At 37.8% G+C, this 19,166-nt stretch overlaps 1 protein-coding gene across 2 annotated transcripts in view; it reads left to right on the forward strand.

The window, feature by feature from the left end:
• Positions 1-1,790: 1,790 nt before the first annotated feature.
• Positions 1,791-19,166, forward strand: part of LOC129730924 (uncharacterized) — a 67,411-nt gene continuing 50,035 nt past the window's right edge. The window contains exons 1-2 of one of the 2 annotated variants that reach the window (XM_055690569.1): positions 1,791-1,893; positions 2,250-2,472. The gene's annotated coding sequence lies outside the window, so the exon portion shown is untranslated. Of the gene's footprint in view, positions 2,473-19,166 lie in introns of both variants that reach the window. The other variant, XM_055690568.1, reaches the window with a different exon arrangement.

The raw sequence follows: 19,166 nt of genomic DNA on the forward strand, positions 1-19,166 counted from the left end.
ATTCCATTGGTTCTGTGCGATTTTGTTTTCGCGCCAGACAAACCTAAAAATCTGTCATAAAGTTTTAACATTAAGTCATGTTTTTATTAAGTTTCGTTCGTGTTATCTTGCAAGCGGTCATCAAATTCTACATTTTTGTCACATGAATTGTTGCATACCTCAAGAATTTTATCTTATTTTATTTATTATTGTTTTATTATTTTGTAACACGGAATGGCTGCCAGATTATTGTCAGTTATGTTTTATTCAAATTCCAGTTGCAATTGTGGCTGTGACACAATGTCAACAATGTCCTGCGCAATGTCTGTATGCTTAAATCAATGTGCCCAACTGCAAATATTACAGCAGGGTTATCCCTGCTAAGTGTTGTAAAGTCAACTAGGTAAATACTTTTTCTCAATATCACACCCGTCATGTGTCTGGGCAACAGGTAGCTATAAAATAAGTAGGTACATATTTAGCTACACCCAAAATATTTTTTAGTACGAAAACGTTTGTTTTACATACAAAACCTTTTGTTGTTTTCTGCAACGAAACTAATGCGTAATATGAAGGTACTTTCGTTAGAACTGTCAAAATTGTCACAGATTTCTATTCGTATACGAAACGACAGGTTTTAGAAATAAACGCAAATCAATCGTACAAACAAGCACTGCATAATGTAAATATGTGGTCCCCGTGGCTCTGTGGTTAGCGATGTCGGTCGGCTAGCTCTCCCACACGGTTGTGATATCGGGTTCGATTCCCGATCGAGTCGAGAATCTTTTCGAGCTGGAAATTTTCTTGACTCAGCAGCACTGGGGCACGGTGTATCGTTGTACTTATCCTACACATGCAAAATGTGCCAAAAACAATATCGATAACGAATTCTCTCAACTAATCTAGTTGATCGAGACCGCTATTAGCCCCAAGGCTAAGCGTGCGATATTGTTATAATGTAAATAGTACGAAAAATTAGTAAGCTTACGCAATAACATATACATTAAACGAAATCAGAAATTGCAAGACACAAAAATTTCATTCAAGTAATTACTCGTTGTTATCCACGTTCGTTCGAAGGTACATTCGTGAATTGTGCGTAATGTTGCAATTCTATTCGATAACTTGCAATACGAATGTTCTATACAAAAAAATGTACTGTACAATCTGCGAATTCCATGTTTAAGAATTATGCGAGCAACGAGAAAGTATTTTCAGTGTAAGAGCCTAATATTTTATTATTTCCACTGAATTCACTCTCAGTGTAACCGACTTTAAAATATGTAGAATTCAATACACTTTTTAAACAAATTCAAAAAATTGTTTCAAGTTGCATTTTAACCCGTTGTGCGGTAACAAATTGATGGATGTCTTGTTTGACAATTGTGCAATGATAAACGTCAAATGTGCGTAGCTCGCAGCATCAACATTGGGAAGCTGAGTAATGGTGCGCATGCGTTATGTGGCGCATTATTAGGTTCCTAACTTGTACGTTTTACTACATGTGGGCTCGCCTGTGGTACTCTTCTGCATTTTACGATGAATTGAAAGCCGTATTTGATATATATTCTAATTTGGCTAATGGTTTTCCTTGACCAAACGATTTATGAAAAATGCACACTGTAGCAGATATATTGATAATGTTATTGCAATGGCGGAAATTGCAGCATTTTTCAATTTGGTCACTACTGTAAATGTGTGAATGTATTAGTACCCACATCAACTTTCGTGTGCTCCTATGCACGTTTCCTCCACTTTGCGGTTGTATTTATGTCGTTGTTTGCAAGATTTGCTCTTAGTTTTTCGCGATATGTCCTTCGGAGTGGAACAAACACGGAAATCAGTCTGAAAAACACACGCCAGGAGCATCGCGCGTTTCTATATTTTTTCACTGCAGCTGATGAGAAAAAGGGAGTTAGTGTTTAGTATTTTAAAAAGGCAAATTTCTGTATTATTATACTTCTTAAATTCATTTTAAAAAAGCAAACTTCGTCGAATGTAATAAAGCATTATTGCGTGTTTGGAACCGTCGCAAAATTGGCTTTTCCCAAACACTGCCCAACATCTGGGCCATGAGTGGGGGTGTGTGACAGCTCAATTTGCCACCCCGACGCGTGTGTACAAAATGTGATGTGAGGTTTTTGGTTTGTTGTTAATCTAGTTGCTTGTATGGCGGAAAAGAAATGCTGCTGCTAGCTATTTCTTGCCAGAAAGTTTTTAAATTGAGTTATTAAAAAAATAGCAAGAAGTCTTCTCTGGCTTTTTCTTAGTACTTTGCTGCGCTACCCGCAGCCTGGATCCTCATATAAAGCGCACTGCTACGAGTGTGATAGAAAGGAAGTCCAACGTATCAAAATAAACCCCCTGAGGGGTAAGTGTTCTTGATCCCAATCTTTGCTGCGAAAAAAAAAAACGGATGGAAGCTGCGATGTGGGTGCGCGTGTGATTATTATAGATGACGTATTCCTAGTTTCGGTTGCCTGTTCCTAAGAGGTTGGTATATATTTTAACATTATTATTGCTTTAATTTCTGAAGAACGAATTTGTTTTATTATCAATTATGTACATTAGGAAAAACATTGGAAAATAACATGCTTCATAATAGCTCGGAAGTATTGAAGGATTTTGCGCCAACTCGACCAGATGTTGGGAGCACCCTCCTAGAATTCAATAAAACTTTGTGGGTGTACAGGTCTTACTACCCTAAGCAACTTTGATCTGTATTAACATATGTAAAGGGTCGAAGTTATTTTCATAAATCGATACATCTGAATAATGACAAGAAGTAGAAAAAAGTTGTTTTCTATAACATTGTCTGAGTTTTTATTTGAAAATACTAAAAAAATATTCGGGATTCTGCACTGAAAAAAAATATTTAAAAACAAAAAGTAATTTACTTAATTTTCATTTAAGAATAGATTTTTCAGACATATAGATTTATCAGCCGAGTTGGCGTGAAATCCTTCTAATCTCTTCAGCAAAAAAAAACATTGCAGTCCTTCATAGAAGTGCCAGTTACCATGCGCTTACATAAATCGTAACTTTTTCTAGGTAAAAGACAAAACTGAGACATATTTTCCGATATGCTTTCCTAGAAGGTACGACTAGAACAAATCGTAAACATAACAATTAACGTTTGCTAAGCTTCACCATGCAAGGTCCGTTTATTACTTTGAAGCAAAGATTACAACTTTTGTTTTAAAGTGTAACAGTTTAGTTTCAGCATACTGACATACAGGCGATCATAACCATTTAAAGAGGATATATTTGCGAGCATTTTTGCTCAGTCGATAACATCGATGTAAATTCTCTACCCCACACTTGAGCAATCGTGATGTTGGAATCACATTCGGCAGGATTTGCATATAAGATTTACGGACGAACCCTTAAAAACTATATACATATAAGACTCATTGAGGGTTTCACGTTTTTTCTCCCGTCACAATTTCCCACACAGATAGATAATCAAGTATTCATGCTCAGTTGAAAAATTCAATCGAATTGGGTAAAAATCTGGTCCCTCTGAATATTTCATACTCGTTTCCAACTATCCAAACTCAATCAACAGAGTCTCTGGTATCTTGTTTACAAATCTTCGCCAATCTAAAGAGGGGGCTGTTATTTTTCGAGTCGATAATATTAATATTTAAGGTAAAACTTATCGAACAAACGATTCAAGAGAATTCAGTGGTCCTGGAAGGTCATTTGTGATCATTTTTCAATCGCTAGAGATATTTCATGCATGTGCGAAAATTGTTCCAGACTGATCATTTTCTATAAATTTTCCGCTTGGTGCTCCTGTTTTCGGCAAAGTTGTAGGTGTGCAGTTCCAAAACAAATAGGGTAACCATCTTAATCGACAAGTTTTGTTCTGGCTAAAACTTTGCACAGATTCTTCTATGGATTAAAGATATAATTTTGCGCTGTTAGTTATTTTTTTTTAATGCGACTAATTTTTTTATATATGTTAAAATGGTATTTATGATTACAAAGGTTTTTAGAATAATTTTTTTATCGAGTAAAATCTAAGTGAAGTAAAGTAATTTAAGTGAAAACACTCTTCATAATACCCCGTTTACACTACCCCGCATATTACCTGATATCAGGCGACTCGTACTATCGAGGCCATATCACCATCCATATTACCTGATGTCCCATACAATCGAGCTGTCATCGGATATCACTTCGGCTACATGACATCGCAGATATCATGTTCGAAAACCAATAAAAACCAGATTTGCAACAGGCACCACGGCCAGAAGACATTTGACGCAACCCTACAAAATTCGAAATTCGCGTTGCATGCGAAAAAGAAGGAAGGAAATATTTTTGCTCTTCTCATCCCGCACATTTTGACAATTGCATATGAGAGTTCGCGTTGGTGCGAGCCAACTAGCTGACATGTGTATCCTAATTACATTGCTTTTGTTGTCTTGTTTTTGCCTTGACCTGTTTTTGTTTTCTTCTCAAATCAAGTGTCAAACCATATCATCTGACTGTAGTCTGAACACCGGAGGTGATATCCGATATCTTATGGCTATATCGGGTGATATGCGGCGTAGTCTGAACAAGACATAATATATATAAGCGTTCCGAACAGCGAGATTTTCGTATATATACGAGCAAGAAAACAAAAAAAGAGCAAAAACATTGAATTTGAATTTGTTGATGTTTTAACTCTTAGCACATTCCCTCACATAAAACAGCAAATCCTCAACAACGTCAAACTTAAAAAAGTGGAACGAATAACACGGTTTGTTTTTCAAGCGTGAGATCACAGCCTATTCTGTATGGTTTGTTATTGTTTTCACAAACATCATAATAACAAGCCTTAACATTCTTCTCATTTTTTACCTAAAACGCACTATGTTTGTGCTCAACGCGGTCCGTAGAAACACGCAATGTTTTTTCAATTAAAATGAAAATTATATTATGGCATCAGACGAAGGGTTTGTCTATGGTATATTTTAGTTATCTGAATGTGATAAACAACGGTTAATTAATGAATGTTTCACTTGTATAGATGTTTTTATAGTTTAAGAGAAGCTGTCCGAAACAGTCGAAAACAGGGCGTATAGAAAAAAAAGCTTTCATGTATAGTTTACAAAGCAGGCGAATATTAAAAACCTTTGGTTGTACAAAAAAACTGTCTGAGAATGAATTGTGGGGATAAATGTGCCAGGCTTGTTATTCTCCTCAATATGTGATAAGACCAGAGTGCATATTCACCACTCCCTTCTTACCTAGCATGAGCACTGCAAATAGCAATTTTTTCACCACACTTCTTCCTTTTGCTTTGTATCGTGCTTCTGCAGAAAAATTAATACACTTGCTGCTTACGTCGCAGCTGAGTGAGACAAGAGTGATGAATCACTCTTGTGAGAATACACAGAAGTACACCGCGGTATGCACTGCTGGGATAAATCTAGCGGTCTCTGTGAATTTTAATTCAGAAACTGTTGCTGCACCTAAATTCAAAGAATTCGAGCCCATTTGGATAAAATCGCACATAGCAGGTGAAACACATGTATTCGCCTCTGTGTACTTTCCTCCGCATAATGCTAATAAAATTACGTATGAAAAGTTTTTTAATTGCGCAGAAAAAAATTTATCTGAACTACCTCCAGAAGTGAAAGTTCACATCTATGGGGACTTCAATCAAAACACAGCTGACTTCATCTTGGACCCTAAAAACGAAAGCATTCTACTCCCAGTCGTTGGAGATAACATCACTTTGCACTTCATGTTTGACGAAATTCCTAAACTAGGATTGAACCAGATTAACCATGTAAGAAACCGTGAAAATTGCTATTTGAACCTACTCTTAACGAATATCCATGAAGATTTCTGTGTGACCGAATCAGTTAACCCACTGTGGAAAAACGAAAAGTTTCACACAGCAATTGAATATTCTTTATTTTAACATGAATATCAAAGACCCAACGGCTGTGAGTATGAGGAAGTCCTTGATTTCAAACTCGCGAACTATGCAAATATTAAAAACAAATTAAACTGTGTCAATTGGCAACAAATTTTCAGAGATGAAGAAAATGTCGAATCATCTGTTAGCGTCTTTTACAAAATTCTGTACAACATCATCTCTCAAGAGATTCCATTGAAGAAAAAACGACGCCACGCTAACACTAAATATCCAGTCTGGTTTAACAAACAAATAAAAAATTTAAAAAACCGCAAACAAAAAGCCCACAAAATTTTCAAAAAACACAATAGCAGTGAAAATCTAGCAATTTACTTGGGAATATGTGATCAACTGAACTTTGCAATCAGTGATGCATTTGAAGAATTCAATGCAAAAACTGAACTAGAAATTAAGTCTTGTCCAAAGAACTTCTTCAATTACGTCAAAACAAAACTAAAATCAGACAATTTCCAACAATAATGCTACTCGATGAACATGTTGGTGATAACTCGGAGAAAAATTGCTATCTCTTTGCAAAATTTTTCCAGGAAATCTATACCACATTTTCCGAAGAAAATCGCGACCGCGATTATTTTGCATTTTATCCAGAATATCCAAGAAACGTTGGTGTCAACCAACTTCAGGTACAGGATGTTTTGCAGGGTCTGAGAAATTTAGACCCTTTCAAAGGACCTGGACCTGACGGAATACCTCCAGCACTCATGAAAAGTCTTTCGAAAAAACTTACATCTCCATTGTTCTGGCTGTTCAATATGTCGTTGGAAACTGGAGTCTTCCCAAATATATGGAAAAGCACATTTTTAGTGCCTATTTTCAAATCTGGGCGTAAATCTGACATACGTAATTATCGTGGAATCGCTATTATCTCTTGCATTCCTAAACTCTTTGAGGCAATTTCCAATGAAAAGATATTTGCTCAAGTCAAAAATCGAATAACTGACAAACAACACGGCTTCTTCAAAGGCCGCTCCACATCCACAAATTTACTTGAATTCGTAGATTACTCATTGAATGCAATGGATAATGGGAACCATGTTGAAGCTCTTTATACAGACTTTAGCAAAGCATTTGATCGTATTGACATACCAATGCTACTTTTTAAACTGCAAAAAATTGGAATTGAGTCTGGTCTCCTGAAGTGGCTTGAATCATATTTGACAAACAGGCAACAAATAATAAAATTTAATGGAAAAAAGTCAAATCCCATTCAAGTTACTTCAGGTATTCCCCAAGGCTCCCACTTAGGACCACTTCTTTTTATTTTGTACGTAAACGACATTTCCTTCATCCTCAAAAATATTTAAAGTTCTAATATACGCCGACGACATGAAGCTGTTTTTGGAAATAAACAATCAAGAAGACATCAATGTATTTCAGAATGAAATCCACACACTTTACATCTGGTGTAAGAAAAGCCTACTTGAAGTAAATGTAGAAAAATGCAATGTAATATCCTCTAGCAGGATGTGAAGAAATGTGATAAAGTTAGGGATTTAGGAATAATCTTAGATTCTAAACTTAATTTCATCGACCACTATAACACTATCATACACAAGGCAAACAACATGTTAGGGTTTATCAAACGATTCTGCTACAATTTTCAAGACCCGTACACTATCAAAACTTTGTATATTGCCTATGTGAGGTCAATACTGGAATACTGTAGCATTGTGTGGTCTCCTCGTCCTGGCGTGCATGAAGAAAGAATAGAATCAGTACAAAAGCAATTTCTACTATACGCTTTTCGTAAGCTAGGTTGGACCGCACATCGTCTTCCGTCATATGAAGCACGCTGCATGTTGATTGACATTCAAACATTAAAAGAACGGCGAGAGTACGCGATGGCTTCACGATGGCAGAACGTTGACTCAGCAGTACTACTTTCTAAATTGAACTTTTGTGCACCCATTTGACAACTTCCACACCGTAGTTTATTTGCTCTTAACCATCATCGTACGGAATACGCAATAAATGGACCTATAAATAGTATGATGAATTCTTATAATCAACACTGCGAAGCCATTGACTTTACGATGTCCCGGTATAAACTGAAACAGTATTTCAAGTCCTTGAGGCTGAGGACACAAAATTAATTTGTTTTATGTTCGTGTATAGTTTAGAAATTATTGTAATCAGTCTACATATATGATTGACGATATAAATAAATAAATTCGATAACAATCGAAGGGCAAACGAACGAAGGGCTGGATTTTTTTTTCAGTTTCCAAACTGACAGCAAACAACGCAATTTCTACCTAGATAATCCCCTCATTTGATATATGCTTAATAGACACACAGTAAAAGCACTGCAGTGAGCTCTGTTGTATATTTATTGAGCGTAATGTTCTTTCGAGTGAAAAAGGTCTTATCAATCTGGAGAGATAAGTGTTTTAAATTTCCCCGCGGTGTTTTTTTGTAAGCTCCTCAAGTTCGAAAGATTCGCTGCTCTCTTCAAGGAAGTGCGTCGGTTTGCCCACCAGTGTGATAGCAGCTGTTTTCGCAGAAAAATATTCTCCTGCACGCTCTGAGGAACTGCCTTGTATAGAAAATATGCACCGCGAAAAAGATTTATTAAGAATTTTGTTCCAAGAGAACTACAGCAACACTTCTGGTCTTTTCAAAATATTTGTATTCCACTTATTTTAATCAATTTAAACGATCATTTTAAATTGAAAAGCGTATGGGTCATTCCATACAAAGTGACCACGAAAAATCAAAAACTTAGCATCGACCGTCACGGATTTGGCTCAAAGTTAGAGAAGTTATTCATCTAGGTTTGCTTTGAAAAAATCTCAATTTTGGTGTCTGTTGGAATGCTTTCCGCTTGATCCTTTTTTGACGTTCACTAACGTCTATATCGAAGTTAGGCACCTGAATTTGAAAATCTAGTAATTCAACCAGGAAAAAACCAGGGAAAAGTGGTCAGGTTTCGAGCGCTTATTTTTCAGTCATTTATAATCAGGTTTTCGAGTTTTTGGCATCAATCGATCAGAAATTCTATTACGGTTTAATTTATGTAACAAAAACAAACTATTGTTTGATATACACTATTGAAAAATTGGTAATTAATATCGATTGTCTAAATCATACCGCGCAGCCAATCACTACCTCTCTTCCCGAACACAGTCGACACTAACGGATACAATCGATCTGACTTCGTTGTTATTGTTGTTGTCACTTTCTGTTTCCGATGCTTATTTACGTTCCTTGTCATTCTATTAGCTACTTAGCCCCTCCTTCTTTCTAACTAACTGACGAAGCCTAGGTATAAAGGTACCGTTCGAACATTTCACCCCATCAGTTCAGTTTACTAGCAGCAGGCAGCAGCAGCGGACATCAACAACGATGGCTGTGGGGGAAGTGGAACAGCAGCGGGCAACAGCGGCGGTGGTTAGCTGCAGTTCTTACGTCTTTCAGTTCGGCTTCCCTTCGATCTGAGTTGGACCCCACCAGCGGTAATCCGATTCAGATATCGTTGGGTGAATACAACCCGAAACTGACTCGCACCGCCAGGTGGTTTGAGATGCCACCATCATCCAGCGTATGTATATATAGGGTGTATGCACATAACGTGTGTGAATATCTGTAGCGTGTGTCCCTAATATATAGGGTGTGTGGCTAGCGTGTGTGGTTTGCTATATAGCGTGTGTGTATGTTTATGGCGTGTATGCATGTCTGTAGCGCGTGTGTGCATGTTTATAGCGCGTGTGGCCAGTGATGCCACATATACAGATTTATCTGCATTTATACAGTTTTTTTTGCGTATTTTACATACAGATATCTGCATATACAGATTACAGATTTTCTGGAAATAATACAGATTTATACAGATTTTTTTGGTTTTCATGGGGTCGTAAATTAAACTTCTTCATATAGTTGAAAAACATAAATTAGCTGAAATGCGGTGGAGCGTGTCGGAAGTTTTATTATATTCATAAGCTACGCACAAACGTGTGCATGAATGAATCACGTAAAAAATGTTAAACAAGCTATATTGCATTTTTTTCCAGAAGAATATGTCTAGTACATATGCAGATTTTATTTTACAGATTTTTTTAAATTTTACCAAGGTGATAAGATTTTTTTAAGCTCCAAAATACAGATGAAAATGTGGCATCACTGCGTGTGGCACCGCCAGGTTTGAGAAGCCACCATCATCCAGCGTATGTCTTTGGGCTATATGAGAGACTGTTTCTCCTCAAGCAAAGCCGAGGGACGAATGACCGTTTGGGTTAAAATCCCTTCAAATAAAATCAATCAATCAAACCCCATTAGTTTCATTACTAAACCGTACCGGTTACATACGGACGCTAGGTGTTAGCAACTGAAAGGAGGCAAGACAAAATAGTACCGGTCATCTCGGGCCGATTTTACCCGTAATGCTGGTGGCTGTTAGTAGTACATGGCTACTGCAAAATACTGAAATGGCTGGAATTCTGGACGGACTAACCAGTAAACAAGAATAATCGGCAACTGGTACCTTTTGGTGCCTCGAAGTTTTGTAAAAGAAGCGTTGCAATTCCCTCTACTATTTGTTTTAATGGAATATAAAAATACAGTAGTCAATGTCATGCGGTCGTGTTTTGAATACCACCCTCCTACTATTTGATAAGTTCATCGTGTTCCATGGAAAATTTTACGTAAGAAACAACGAATCAAACACAGTTATATTTCCACTCAGTTAAAATAATCGTTCAATACACTAATTTCAGTGTTTTATCGCGCTAAAATTTTACATACTGCTTTTCGCCGTGCTTAGTAAACCTGTGTAGTGATAATCTATTTATTACACTGTGTATTTTTGAGTTAGAGCTAATAATCGATTTGACTGCCTACTGCAAACGCTCGCTATTGTTTCTTGGCTCCAGCGTTGTTATTGCGCTATTCCTTTGATTCAACCAGCCATGGATTCTGCTTGCAAAAAATTCAGTTCAGCTGTTAAAGGAATAGACAAAGTTGCTTGCCGTGGTGCTTGTGGATCAGTGTTCCATCGTAGCTGCATCCCCGGATTACAACGTTATGCTCTAGATGTGATTTCAGCATTTGTTGACAATCTATACTGGCTGTGTGACGACTGTGTAAGCAGCTTTAACAAGTGGTTGCAGCTCCCCGCTGCTGTCGCTCTGGCAGCCGATGGTAGCAATCTGTGCGAAGCTGTCGATAAATTGAATGCCGCCGTTACTGATTTGACAAATCGTATAGAAAAACATTTTTCGCACGGCTCGATCCCTCCTGTTCAAAAATCTCTGTTCTCACAACGCTTATCGGGGGAACAGCCAACGCCAAAACATCGTCACGAGATTAGTGCTAGAACTCGCACTCCGGCTGCTGCCGTCTGCGGCACCAGATCTTTCGAATGGGAAATTAAAACGGTTGCCGACGAACGACAACAATTTTGGATGTACCTGAGTCGTCTTGATCCAAGCCACACCATTGATGAAATTTCTGCGATGGCTAAAGAGTGCTTAGGGATGAACGAAACACCTGAAGCCATTATGCTGGTAAAAAAAGATGCAGATTTGGCGAAGCTGAATTTCATCTCCTTTCGGATTGAGGTGCCAAACGAGCTTAAAGACGTCGCTTTGAAAGCTTCTACCTGGCCCACCGGAGTATTGGCTCGGGAATTCGACTTTGACCAGCCGCGACCTAGCAGATTTCGTCAATAACTGTACAGTTCAACAAAACGTTTTAATAATGGACAGCGGGAGTCATCAGACTCCCGCCAAAGTTAAGTACCTCCCATTTTATGTCCCTGACGATAGCCATCGCTCCGCTATAAATTTTAGACTTGACGCTCCTTCTTCTTCATCAACCTGTCGGGTGTCAGCTGTTCCGAAATCAACTTTTGCCAGCGGACATGACTCATCCATTCACCTATACTACCAAAACGTATGCGGTATGAACTCTACTATTGACGATTACATGCTTGCTTTTTCTGGAGGATGCTACGACATCATCGCGCTTACCGAAACTTGGTTGGACAACCGCACCCAATCTTCTTACGTGCTTGGGAATGAATATAACGGTTTTCGCTGCGATCGCGGCCCTCACAATAGCAGAAAATCGACTGGAGGAGGTGTGCTCATCGCAGTTCGTCGAAATCTTAAGGCCCATCGAATCGACGACACTACCTGGAGCAATCTTGAGCAAGTGTGGGTGTCGATAGAATTGGCCGATAGAAATGTTTTTATCTGCGTCATTTTTCTTCCACCTGATAGAACGCGTGACAAAGAAATTATAGATACCCGTGTTCAATCGGTCTCATCAATCGCCAGTCGAGCAAAACCGTGTGACGAAATTATTATCTTCGGTGATTTTAACTTTCCAAATTTATGCTGGCGCCCATCACACGACGGCTTTCTTTACCCCGATCCGGCTCACTCCACGTTTAATTCCTGTACTCTAGCATTGCTTGATGGCTACTGCACAGCCACCCTTCGGCAAATCAACGACAATACTAACGAAAACGAACGATGTCTCGACCTGTGTTTCGTTAGTTGCCGCGATACCGCCCCCATATTAACCTACGCCCCGGCACCTCTAGTTAAAATCGTACGTCATCATCTGGCCCTCACTCTCGCTCTAGAAATTAAAAACAGCAGCGTATATCAGCAAGTTTCTTGTCTAAGCCGCTACGATTTTCGAAAAGCTAATTACAGTGAGATGATTCGAGCACTTGATAACATTGATTGGAGTATCATTTCTAATGAAACCGACGTCGACATAGCCGTATCTAAATTTTCCTCCATGATCTCAGGACTAATCGAACAATTTGTTCCAAAAATGGTCTGCAAGAATGCAAATAAACTCCCCTGGCAAACCCCGGAGTTGCGTCGATTAAAAAGGGCTAAAACGCTGCATTCAGGAAATTTTCTAAATGTCGTACCCTACCCTTACGCGACCACTATCGCCGGATTAATAACTCTTACAAAACACTAAGCCGAAGATGTTTTTCTGCGCACCGACGGCGTATGGAAGACAAACTAAAATCCGATCCCGAAAAATTTTGGAACTTCATCAGCGAACAACGCGAAGAAACAGGATTACCGTCGATTATGGTGTCAGCCAACGAGACTGCTGACAATGCTGCCGCTATTTGTAACTTATTTGCAAACAAATTTTCTTCAGTATTCTCCAGTAAATCACTTACCGCTGAACAAATTTCGGCAGCCGGAAACAACGTTCCTATTACAAACAGTTGCATCGCATCTATTTACTTCGACGAAAATGCAATTCTTACCGCTGCTCGGAAGCTTAAACACTCGAGCTCTCCTGGGCCCGACGGAATTCCTGCTACTTTGTTAAAAAACTGTATTTTACCTCTTCTCGTGCCCCTGTCACATCTGTTTCGCTTATCACTGGCGAGTGGTAATTTTCCATGCGGCTGGAAGCAGGCTTATATGTTCCCCGTGCACAAAAAGGGCGACAGGTCGAACGTGGAAAACTACAGAGGGATATCAGCTCTTTGTGCTGTATCGAAATTGTTTGAGCTGGTCATCATACAACCTATCTTCTCACATTGTCAGCATGCCATATCAGATGATCAGCACGGTTTTCTACCAAAACGCTCTACCGCTACAAATTTACTTTGTTTTACCAGCTACATGGTCGAGAGCTTCAACGAACGGTCGCAGACTGACGCGATTTATACTGATCTTTCCGCTGCTTTCGATAAAGTTAATCATCGGATTACTGTCGCAAAGTTGGAACGCTATGGCTTCAGCGGCAGTCTATTGAGCTGGATAGAATCCTATTTATCGGATCGAACAATCAGCGTTAAGATTGGAGACGAGCTCTCCAATTTCTTCCCTGCAACATCTGGAGTCGCTCAAGGTAGTCACTTGGGACCACTGATCTTTCTGCTGTAGTTCAACGACGTTAATAATTCGCTACGAGGCCCACGCCTTTCATTCGCAGACGACCTGAAATTATTTTTCAAAATTGTTAAGACGCATCCTCTCTTCAGCAGCAATTGAATTTATTTGGGAATTCGTGTGCAATTAATCGTATGACGCTGAACCCCTCCAAATGCTCGGTTATAACCTTCACTCGAAAAACGCATCCGATACTTTTCGATTACAGCCTTAACAATCAATCGATTCAACGTGTCGATGTTGTCAAAGATCTTGGTGTACTTCTCGATGTCAAACTTACCTTCAAGCAACATGTTTCTTTTATTATCGCCAAAGCATCCAGACAGTTGGGATTAATTTTTAGAATGACACGCGACTTTAGAGACATAAGTTGTCTGACCGCATTATATTGCTCGCTTGTTCGGTCACAACTCGAATACTGCTCCACGGTTTGGACACCACACTACAACAACGCTGTTCAACGCCTCGAAAGCATCCAGCGCCGGTTCGTCCGCTACGCACTTCGCCTCTTGCCATGGAGACAGCCTATGTGGAGCACTCCTTATGAGGATCGTTGTCAACTTCTCCATATTGACACCCTGCAAGTTCGGCGTGAAACTGCTCGTGCTATGACTGTGTCTAACGTGCTGACAGCACGGATCGATTGTCCTGACATTCTTCGCCAGATCAATATAAATGCTCCATCCAGAACCCTGCGGAGAGTACCTGCAATGCACCTACCTTTTCGTCGTACAAACTACAGCTCCAATAGTGCAATCATTGGCCTTCAACGAGCGTTCAACAAAGTTTCGTCAATGTTTGATTTTCATCTGTCGATTGAAGTGCTTCGTTCTAAATTTGTTGCTATGTTTAGACAATTGTTGTATTCATGTTTAGTGTAGTTAACTAGTCACCATTTGGATAATATACGTCTGTTGATTGAGAGCAAATAAATAAATAAATAAACTAATTTAATTGTTGGGAAATAATTGAGAGAAAAAATGGCAACACTACTGCAAAAAACACAAAAAAAAATGTATATATATATATATATATATATATATATATATATATATATATATATATATATATATATATATATATATATATATATATATATATATATATATATATATATATATATATATATATATAAATATATATATATATATATATATATATATATATATATATATATATATATATATATATATATATATACACATATATATATATATATATATATATATATATATATATATATATATATATATATATATATATATATATATATATATATATATATATATATATATATATGTTTGAATTCCTGGATAAGCAGAAAATTTAAAAAATTATTTGTTGGGTTGTTCTTCGGGTTACTTTCTAACAGACCTTTTCCAATAAATATGATTATTTGATATACAATAGGAAATTCAGAACTGGTTTCGAATGGTATATCTCGAGATTACTTTATATTACCACGGGGTGATAGTTGTATCATACGTGAAATATTCCAAGGAACACGATGAAACTATCAAATTTGCAATTCAAATGGCTGATTTTGCCACAGAATGTAAATTTAATTTTGAAATACAAACACAACCTATCCGGCAACACTTCTGGTCAAATTTTTTTTCTGAATTCCTTGGTTTATTTTCTTCGAAAAACATTATTTTTCGGACATCTTATCTTTGAATTGTAAGAAACACGAAAAAAAAAAACAGTTTTCGAACAAAAAATGCGCTATTTCAATCGACACAAAAATAAGGATTTTTTTCAAAGTGAATCTTCTCGAATAACTCCCCCCTCTATTCAAGAGGTATGGACACTTCGTATGAAACGACCCGTATAATAACACTGTGCTACAAATGGAAAAAAGTACAAGAACTTCTGAAGTAACCTAGTGTAGGTTTGAGGCCTTTTTTTCACATATCATTTATTTGACACGGCTGGTTAAAGGCCTTGTTGATTGTAACATTCGCTCATACTAGAAACACCCCTGAAATTTGAAGCTATGGTCAAAATACCGATTTTTGGACCTCAGCGCATACAATTTCTTAACTCGGTCGTTTCTCAACCGATTTTCAATGTTTTAGCAGTTTTGGAAAAGGAAAAGATAGAGCTTTGAAAAGATATGCAATAATTTTTTGTTTATACTTTTTCACGTAATTTTTCAACTTATGAAATTTGCCACTTATTTTTCTAGGAGAGAAGTGATTTTGTGGAAATCGGTTGATATTTGGCTGAGCTGTATATTTTTAAGATAAAACAGATTTTTTGGCATCTATCGCAAAATTATTTCACCGTGCTACAAATGAAAAAAATGCAAGAACTACTGATGTGACCTATGTGAAAGGTTATAGCTCTAGTCGAGTGTTACTTGCGCCCATACTCGAAGTTTTTCAAGTACCCCTTGAATCTGAAGTTCAGGCTAGAACCCCGTTTTTGAATCTTAGCGTCCTTTTTTATTTTTACCTCGGTCATTATTCAACCGATTCTTTATATTTCGACCGTTTTGGAAAGGAGAAAAGTAGGGCTTTCAAAACATGATTCTGAATGATTGGGCTCTTGATGACTAACTTCTTGAATGCGTCCGTTTTTTTTTTCAGATATTAGGTGCGGAAAATTTCCTTTTTTTATAAAAATATGCTTTTTTGTAGGTTATTCGTAGTTTTCCAGTAACAAGCATAGATTCGCTGAAATGTTTGATCAATATAACAAAATTCATTCCTTGGCAGCAAAGAGATTGAATGACTAACTAAGAAGTTATTGCCTATCAAGTAAGGCAACGTTTGCAACGGTAATGTTAAACATCTCTCATCATTTCCCACATGAAGGGTGGAGAGGGGGTTAAGTCTGCGTTATTTTTTGTTATATATGAGAAAGGGGGGTGAACTGAACAGTTATATAATTAACCCTCTAGTGCCCAAGTTAATTTCTAGACGGGCTTCGGTAAAATCACTATGAACCATTATAAACACTTTTTAAGTATTTACTGAACCTTTTTAGAGGTTTGACTGAAGCCCGCCAAAAGGCGGCATTGGGCACGAGAGGGTTAATGTATTTTTTTTTCAAAACTTGAAAAAAATTGAGGGGCAGTTTCTTCAGCCTTTTTTCCTGTATGGACTTCCTCACTGCGACCAGAATCGTTGATCTAATGGGAGATATGCCTGGGTATCCCGCTGTATCCCGCACTTCTATTACACAGTGCAACAATTTTTTTGCCTTGGCTCCTATGTATGATTTTTTGATGAAGTTTGATGCGAAAATAAATTTCCCTGAGTTTGAACATATTTCAACTTAAGGGGCAACAATGGCGCCATTTTGAATTTTTGAGAAACCGGTAATTTTTGTGGTTTTTTGACGTCATTTTGTTTTGAGGCCAAATATCAAAGTTCTAAGAGTTTGTCCACATATTAGCATCCTTTTACCCATCTCTTGAAAAAAAAAAACAGATCTTAAATCGGACAAAAACTGAGCTCAAAACGGTGATTCTACGAAACCGGTTTTGGCATAATTTTCGTATATTTCACATAGCAAAATAATATCGATTTTTTCTGAGTATTAATGGTAATTCGCTAATATCTTGAAGTGGTAGTCAAATTATATCTTATTTTAAGTAAAAAAGTCTCAGAAATCGAATGGTAGGTGTCCGATCAACGTAAAATGTCAGCAAAATGTCGATTTTGCCCCAATTCCCCTACAATACTAAAATAGGTTTATCTGCTAATGCTCAAAAATTAATTAAAAATTAATGCTCAAAAATAATCGATATTATTTTGCTATGTGAAAAATATACTGAAACTATGTCAAACCCGGTTTCGTAGAATCACCGTTTTGAGCTCAGTTTTTGTCCGATTTAAGATCTGTTTTTTTTTTCAAAAGATGGGTAAAAAGATGCTAATATGTGGACAAACTCTTAGAATTTTGATATTTGGCCTCAAAACAAAATGACGTCAAAAAACCACAAAAATTACCGGTTTCTCAAAAATTCAAAATGGCGCCATTGTTGCCCCTTAAGTTGAAATATGTTCAAACTCGGGGAAATTCAGTTTTGCATGAAAATACACAAAAAAATATATATAGAAGCCAGGGCAGAGTCAATTTTTTTTGCACTGTGTTATTAGCAATACCGCTATTGAGAAGTGGCATGCTTATTATTATTATATTTTTATCAGTGCTTGTGTGTAATGTGCTAATCTCCTATACAGAGCCTCGTTCCTGCTGCCAAATATCTCCAATTATAATTCCCTGGAGAAGTTTCGTCTGGCCAGTTTTATTGATAAGAGGGACTTATTTTTGTTAAGAGGAAGTCACGCAAAGGTATTATAGATTTCAGCGTTTAGGTAAGGGTAACTGGTGGGGAGCCTGAGAATAAACCCATGCTTAAAGTCCTTTTTAACATCAAATGGCCTGATTCTACTAAGATTCGAACCCACGACCATCCCCTTAGCAAAGCGGACTCTGTAGCCTTGCGGCTACGCATCTCCCCCTTCTTCTTTAGCCTTACATCCAGGTCCGCATTCAGAAGTGACCCGGGGCAGATATTTTCGTGGAGCCCTCTTTTCTTAAAATATTTTGAGGCAAGAAAATTTCAAATGGTGGAATGTCTTAATGCTGCGCTGGAAGGTGACGAGCAAAACAAAATGTCTTCGCTCTGTCTTCCCGTCTGTCATGTCTGGACCAGGTCTAGGAGGAGGGCCACTCGAGTCGGGGAGCCCGGGGCATTTGCCCTCGTTGCCATCTTCAATTTCGGGCCTGGCTGCATTATTTAAGGAGGGGGGAGGGGGGGTTACCAAACGTTATTTATTGTTACATTATTACTATAGCAAAATCCCCTAAGAAACTTTTAAAGGGTGCATGTATCGCACTCACAGTATTCTTCGAGTATGCAAGAAATAACATGTTCACACGCTTTTGAACACATTGCTATAGAATAAAGGGAATTGCCAGCAGTAATGCCAGATGTGAAGACAAATCTTCATTTAGAGTACACTGGTCAACAAAAAAGTGCACTCCCAAAGCTCAAACTGGAGAAAAATGAAAGATTATAGCTATTCAACCATGCTTATGAATTTTGTTGCCTCTAGCCATAACCAAAATGCGTCCACTTACGTAAGAGTTCACTAAGTAATTGTTCGCCGGGTTCGTCGCTTCAACGTTTTGTTTACGAGGAAATTCATTTAAGTTTCTCAAAAAAGTTGATCTTTCATTTTTTCTGGTTTGAGCTTTTGGAGTGCACCTGATTTGACCAGTGTTATATTTGAACTCGTGTGAATGGCTTGCTTCGACGGGATTTTGGCCAACTGTCAAAATTTCAATGGGGATGTTTTCATTTTTATGATTTGATATTTTTGCGAGAAGCACGAAGACATTTGAAAAAAAAATGA

The sequence above is a fragment of the Wyeomyia smithii genome, chromosome 3 (genome assembly GCF_029784165.1).
Source record: "Wyeomyia smithii strain HCP4-BCI-WySm-NY-G18 chromosome 3, ASM2978416v1, whole genome shotgun sequence".
Taxonomy (NCBI): Eukaryota; Metazoa; Arthropoda; class Insecta; order Diptera; family Culicidae; genus Wyeomyia; species Wyeomyia smithii.